Here is a 7,691-nt window from a genome sequence, read left to right as displayed (position 1 = left end):
GTTGGACCGTTTAATTGGGATTATCAATCTCTCGATTGACCCAATTTTTTGTTAGCCAAGCTGTCCTAGACTAAATCTCTCTTTTTCAAGTAGAGACTAAGCCAAAAAGGCATGAACTAATATTTACAACCATTAATTTCACAAATTAAAGCATGAACAATGTTAAATAATAAACACCCAACCATAAACAAGCATTAAGTTAAATACCCATAAAGTTTTCACACTAGGGTTGGATCACAACCCTAGTAAAAATCTAGCTACTCATGCTTGAGATTGAAGAAATAGAAGAAGAAATGATAAATAAACTCATATTGTGAAATCAAAATGATAAAATCTATGTTAAAATATCCCAAAATATGAAAAACTACTAAAAGAAGTAAAGAGAAACGCCTATTGTAGCTACTGATGTCAAAAGTTGACCTAATTTCGTGAAACTCTTCTATTTATATAAAGCTGATAATTTCGGACAAAAATACCCCTCGGGAGGTTCTGTGGCCGCACAATTTCATGTGCGGTCCGCATATTTCTTCAACTTATCAGGACTTGGAGGTCTGCGGCCGCATAATTCTGATATGCGGCCGCGAAGCAATCTTTCTGCAGTCCGCAGATTTGTAACTGCGGTTGCAACTTGGTTCTGCGGTCCGCACTTTTACTTCTGCGGCCGCACAATTCTTGTGCGGTCCGCACTTCTAAGGGACTTGAAACTTGAGAATTTGCACATTCTCTGAACTTTGTTCCTAGCCCAGGTTTTGCGGTTGCACAATTCATGTGCGGTCCGCACTTTGTGAGCTTATGGCAGTGCCTTTTATTGCCTTTGGTGTAGATTACTCCTTTTTGAGTTGGATTTCATATCGGGAGTCCATCTTCCAATATTCCTGCAGTTTAGCACATTTCATCAGTTTCGGAAACACAATTCAATACTTTTAGACTAAAACAAAAGTCAAAATGTGCTAATAAGTAGTTAAAATCCCCACTTATCATAGACAATGATAATTTTCAATTTCTTTGCTGACAAGGTTAAGCATTGAGACAATCCACGCGCAATTTTGCAGGCATGACGTGGTTGCCTTCTACTTGTCTGATAAAAATGCAGACTTGAGCTTTAAAATTCTGGTAACCGAACCCGAGTCCTCTTGTTCTTGGAAATCTATTTATGTTTGGTTGAAATTTTAGCCCAAGCTTCATGCCAAAAGAATGAGATGTTAGAGAAGATGGGTGCCTTTTCTTCTTCAGTAAGGACATGATTTCAAAACCAAAATACTTCGCTCTCTCATTGGATGTGGTTGACAGATATATGGATAGAATTGTTTTTGATTTCATGTAAACCCAAAATCAATCTATGGATTTATATACAATCGTTTCTGTTATAACGGGTAAGGAGTAAGAAAAAAATATAGAAGAAATTAAAGGTAAAGGAAATGAAAAAGAAAAGAGAAAAAGTAGAGAAGATATTCATGGAAGTTGAGTCCACTCGTTTAAGTTTTGTTTTTTAAAGAACTAAATTAGGTCAGAGTTATGGGTAGAGGGGAAATAAATCGGGTAAAAAAGGGGATGTGTCTCTTTAATTTTGAGGTGCCACGTGGCAGTCCATCCAATTGAGAGGTATATTTGAATAATAGTATAACAGTATGAGATAAAATAATCAAATAGTATAATGTAGGGTATTTTTAAATCTTTTTCAATAGTACATGAATATATTTGACCATTTCCGTTTATCATTTAGTATATGTGTTGTTGGGTCATGCTCGTTCATAAAAATAGTGACTCGGTCGGTTTCGGTTCCGATCCTGGGCTGGACCCAAGCTTGTCATACCGGATTGTTAAGAGACCAATATATTTATAGTACAATTTAATTTATAAACTTGTAATTTATTAGTAAATAATATAATTACCAAAATTTAAATAGTTTGTTAAAGCCTTGAAAGCTAAAACGTGAAAGTAATATTTGGGGGAAAAACATCAAAGGATTAAGAGTCTAAATTTCATTAGACAATAATTTAACAAAAAGATTTCAAATTGCAAGTTGTATTTTGATTTTTAAATTTGCAAATTAAAAGTCTATAGTAACTAAATTAATATTAAATATAGGCAAAATAGTCTCGTGGCCACTTAAACTTGCGCCCAATTGCCAACCCAATACACAAACTTATACATTTCCCATTTGAACACTCTAACTCCGATATTTGTTAACTAATAAACCACTTTGATCGTTTATCGTGCCTATTTGGAGGCAACATAGATGACACGGCCAAATTGTGTACACATCAAGCTAAAAACGTGCGTGAGTGTAATACTTTGATGGAAAAAGTATTTTAAAAAATATAAATAATGAAAAGATAACAAAAAGAAAAAAGAAAAAATTAAAGCTTCCTCTGTTCCTCCCAGCCCACTTCGTCCTCCTTACCCATCCCCATTTCTTTAGTTTCATATCCCATCCCCCAGTGATCCAATTCCATCTCATCCCCATCCCCTTTCCATTATTAATTTTTACTTGAAAATGATTAATCTTATTCTATTGAGTACAAGAATGCAGAAGAAGAAAGATAGAAAAAGTTATCCACACAACTCGATGTCGGCAAAAGAAAATCTCTGATGATGGTGCTGAAGAAATTTTTCTGATCATTGCTCCTTTTTTTTTTCTTTCTTTAAATTTTGTGGCAAGGGATATTGAATTGTATTATTTTTTATTTGCTTGGTCTGGGCTTGGTGGGACGGAGGTTTTAACGGAGATGGTAATTAGGGGTTTTGGGCGAAAATGGTGGCTGAAAATTCAGAGACATTTACTAGTGGCTTCTCCGGCCAACTCGAGTTTTTTGGTGGTCTATTAGTTTCTTGGATTTGGGGCTTGCTCGGAGGCTTTGCCGGCAATAGCTTCTTTTACTGGGGGGGGGGGGGGGGGGCACGAGTTCAATGATGAAGATGACATAAAAATTTAATCTATTAATTTTAAAAATGGGACCCACAAATAACACATGACAAGTAATAAATAGTCTAACATATGATGTGTTGACATGTCACCGCAATTGATATACACGTGTTGTTAGATGTGTTTCTTAGTACTCATTCTGTCAAGTTGAAGTATTCAAATGGAAAATGTATAAGTTTGTGTATCGAGTTGGCAATTGAGCGCAAGTTTAAGTGGCCACGAGGCCATTTTGCCTTAAATATAAGTGTACATTTAAAGGTTTTGCATTGTCTTTTGTAGTTCTTCCATGTCAATATGAACTACTTGGCCTACTTTTGGGGTGTCTAATTCAAATGATCAATCAATTGTCAATATATTTAAATTTTTTGGTATTCCGTTTTATCTACATTTTCACGACCTTGATTCAATTGCTACGATCTAATCCAATCACTAAAACACACCAGCACCTCCAAGGCATTGCTACCCAATGAGTGATATATGTCTCATATCTATTGCCTTATTTGGTTAAATGCGTTTTCTGATGAAATAATTGAAATTGGCACATTTAGCACGTCTCGAGCCATTGCGAAAAGAATGGAAAATAACTTTGCATTATCCTTCTATCATGTCCATAACAAAATATCCTTTGTGCGATGCAATATCTGCTTTTGCAAGTAAAATTGAAGTTCATCACTATTCATGCTATTGTGTTGTGTAAAAAAAATAATGTAGACCAAATAGCAAAAACATCTACACCATCATTTTCATCGATAGAAACTGAAGTAGAAACAAAACTAGAAGGAAGGTTCGAATTAATATTTATTACAACAAAAGAAGCATCAATCAGGTTTGCGTAATAATTGTATAATTGCTTCAAATGCTCATTTAGGTCTCTCATACAAGTATGAATGTACGAGATTTCAGTTGGTCCAATTTCCGTATAGGTATACAAAATATTGATTAATTGGTGTCAAATAAAGATCTTGATAGAAAATTTTAAAACATCACCAATTAAATAAATAATGTAAAAATAGTTTTTGAAATTTTCTTGCATTTTTTCGGTGGCATCACTATATCTTTCTTTATTCTTGAATTCAGAAAATAAAAGAGAATCAGCTATATGCTCACCTTATTTGTCGTTTAAAAACAAATTAGTGTAGTTTAATGCATGTAATTAGAATGTTGGGAAGATTTAGATTATAACGTAAAAAAAAAAAGTAGTGGATTGCTAAATCATTCAAAGCAAGATATATAATAAAGAGATTCGAGCCCTGGAAATAGAGAACTTCTTATTAGGGAACGTTTTACACTCCTTAGTATGCTTACTTGAAGTGAATTTAAATTAGTCAGACCAATTAATTTTGAAATACTAGATGATTAAACAAAAAAAATACTTAAGACCTTGACAAATTAGGGTCATTCTTTACCGTCGTAGCATGTGACACTTTTTTGGTTACACGATTAGTATGGCCAATATTAACATCATAACATGTACGTAGTTTATATTATTTTGAAATCTTATAGAATTTTAGTAGACCGATGAATTATTATAAATATATGTTTATTTGGGACATTTTTACTGTAATTAGATGAAAAACATACTCGATGTTTGTGTCATTTTTTTCAATCATGTGAAGTTACATAAAATTAACAAAACGTGTACTCCTCCATTTAAATGTATAGAACTAGACATTTCTTACAACTTAGGACAATACATGAACTTTAAATATTTTATTTGGTACCTTGTGTAAGGATAATAATAGTCTGGACAGATTTATATTATGAAATTCTCATTCTTTCCCGAATTAAGATTTTAAACTCTACCCATTTGGTAAACAAAAATAGAAGAAGTGTTCAAGCAAACCAAAACTCAACTTCTTTTGGGAAGGGAACATTATAGGAATAATAAAGAGAAATGACATTGTATAGCCGCTCTTAAAATAATAGTCAAAAAATATATATTTTTTGTATATATATATAAATTATACAAATTTTATATACATTTTCGATTATTAAATATAAATAGTTTATTGTGCAGACTAATGAATATGACTTTAATGGTTTCATTTCATTGTACGAACTGGGCTCTTAAATCATCCATGTTTCTACTGTTGTCGTACGCGAAGACTTTAGAAAGATTTTATGTCATTATCAAAAAGACAGCTTTCTCTTGTACTAATAGTAAAATATTTTGGATTTAGTGCTTAAGAAAAATTAACACAAATTGTCTTCATCCCACCATTATAATATAGGTATAATTTATACTATATAATATATATTTAATCATATATAATCAGTATATATAAATTCTAGAAAAGTAAAGCGATAAATCGATTAATATAAAAATAAGGTTTATATGTTCTATAGAGAAAGATCCACGTACTCTCAATTCAAAGTCCATCAACACAGTATTTGTTGATTTTGGTCCCAACAAATACTCTTCATTTTTTCTTGTGCTTTTTTCCTAACTCATGCAGAACGCAGATCATCTTAATCTCGGTTATTAGTCTTAAGTTTTATATAGACAATGAATTTAACTTCTATATATTGATAGTGTAAAAAATTATTTGCACAATTTGATCAATTGTAAGATGTGGTAATGGAAGTGGCCGAGGAGGTAGTAAACTACTTACACAATAAGATCAATCTATATATTTTAATAAATAGAAATTAAATATTAAAATATATAATTACACTTGCGCAATCAAATATGACACTAAAAATTATATTGTAAATAAATTAGCGAAACAAACAGGTAATTATAATTACTTTATTTTTTAATTATTATGTTGTAAATACTAGCCTAGTAATTATACAATAATTTCCAAACATGCATATATTTCATGTTAAGATTACAACATTACACATTTATTGGCAAGATCCCAATTAGCAATTGCACTAGATTTGGGCAGAAGTGGTGCTGTGCATTATTTGGGTTAACCTGAATATCTGAACCCGTGTTATTTGGATTGGTTTGGATAGAATTTTAGCATTTTCGATCGGATTTTGAATCTTAATTTAATTATTTTGAATATCGAATCGGATACGATTTGACTCAATTTATATCCGAACCGATCAAAAACCTGAAATTTATATTTTACATATAACAGACAAGGGTGCCCTTGCAGAAATTTTAAGATTGCTTTGTTATCTCTCTCACTGTTTTTGCCCTTTCTTTCTTTTCAATATTAAATGTGAAACATATAGAAATCAATGAGTTTTACTATTAAAAATAATACGAGATATCATTTATTTTAGCATCTTGATAAGGCGTATAATTCGAACCAAAATCCAAAATATTTATCCGATCCAAACATCAAAATCCATCCAATCCGAATTTAATTTGGTTTAGATTCGGATTGCAATTTAAAAAATCCAAAATCCGAAACTATAATTCGAAACGTGCCAAATCCGATCCGACCCATGAACATACCCAGTGAGAAGTCCTTCCCCTTGCCTCTCACTCCAAACTAGGGTTACAAAACTGCTAGAGAATAATACTGTTTATCCTTAAAAATAGATAACAATTAAACTTATAATGTGGTTCTAAGGACACGTGATTTCACTTAATACCAATTGATAAATATGAAGATTAATAACATAAATGAACTATAAAGTAAAGCAAACTAGTGTTAGAATGAAACTCAGCCCTCGAGTTTGGATACCCTCGAACTGGTTGATATAAAAATAATTAAAATATAACAAGCTGATGAACAATAGTATAAACGAGAAAGATAATTATATTACTTTGATATCTGTGAACAATGTGTGTTACAAATGATTAGAACCCCTCTTTAAATAGTAGAGGAATTCCACTTATGGTATAATTCTAATTACAGAAGAAAATCCCATGATTAGCTAATTAACAGTTTCTGATTTGATCCGTTCCGAGATTTTTACGCCATGATCCTCGACCAATCACGGATATCTCGCCTTTCTATTATTGTGCTATCTCCGTTTTTGCTCGATGTTTGTCTCATTTGGTTTCGATCGCTACTAGCCTCGATCTCGACATGTACCTCGATTTTGAACTCGGTACTTTATCCTCGTGATTTAGTCTGTTCCGTTACGAGGCCATCCTTCGATGCAACCTTTCGGTCTCGGTCAAATAGTAAAATCGGGTGGGCTCGATTTTAACCGTATATAGATAGTCCCCTCATTTTTTGGAGTAAAATGACAAGAAACGAATTGAGCCTTCGATTTTCTACCTCGACCTATCATGACATCATCCTCGTGACGTAAGCTACGGGAGTGACCGAAATGTCCCGTCGGGACAGTTCCCCAAGTCATTAATGAGTGTTAGTTGGTGGTCGGCCACTAGTGCCTTTGAACCGTCATCGTGAATCCAATAAATAGACCCCTTCCTCATTGATTCAAACTTTACTTTCACTTCTTTATAATCTCCAAAGCTTTTACATCTATTAAGTTTTTCCCTTTTACAAATCTTCAGGTTTTGTTGTTAATCCTTTCTCAAACATCAAGTCCTATTATTTTCCTCTTCTTCAAACTTACACAAAAATGGCAAAAATATCGAAAACGGTACCACTAAAAGAAGCTGCTTCATCTTCTCAACCGGCCGGCGGGAAAACGCCGGCGGAACCCCGTCTTGAGGAATGCATTCCTAGGGGGTGCGCGCTAAACTACGATTTCAAGACCGATAAAGCCTCATTGATTCCTAGTTAATGCGAGCCAATGTTGAGGTATATATGCTCGATAACTGAGGAATACCTTAAGCATGTAAAGAAAGACTGCAACTGGGAGGGCAAAAAGGTGGTGATCCCGACCC

At 33.2% G+C, this 7,691-nt stretch overlaps 1 long non-coding RNA gene across 1 annotated transcript; it reads right to left on the bottom strand.

The window, feature by feature from the left end:
- Positions 1–294: 294 nt before the first annotated feature.
- LOC107772251 (uncharacterized) lies at positions 295–1,486 on the bottom strand. Its single transcript, XR_001645028.2, has 2 exons — positions 975–1,486; positions 295–875 (listed from the first exon to the last, which is right to left on the bottom strand). It is a non-coding gene; the product is annotated as an uncharacterized LOC107772251 (long non-coding RNA).
- Positions 1,487–7,691: the final 6,205 nt, after the last annotated feature.

The sequence above is a fragment of the Nicotiana tabacum genome, chromosome 24 (genome assembly GCF_000715075.1).
Source record: "Nicotiana tabacum cultivar K326 chromosome 24, ASM71507v2, whole genome shotgun sequence".
Lineage (NCBI taxonomy): Eukaryota > Viridiplantae > Streptophyta > Magnoliopsida > Solanales > Solanaceae > Nicotiana > Nicotiana tabacum.
The sequence above is the reverse complement of the archived record's forward strand: the minus strand, read 5'-3'. Positions and strand labels throughout refer to the sequence as shown.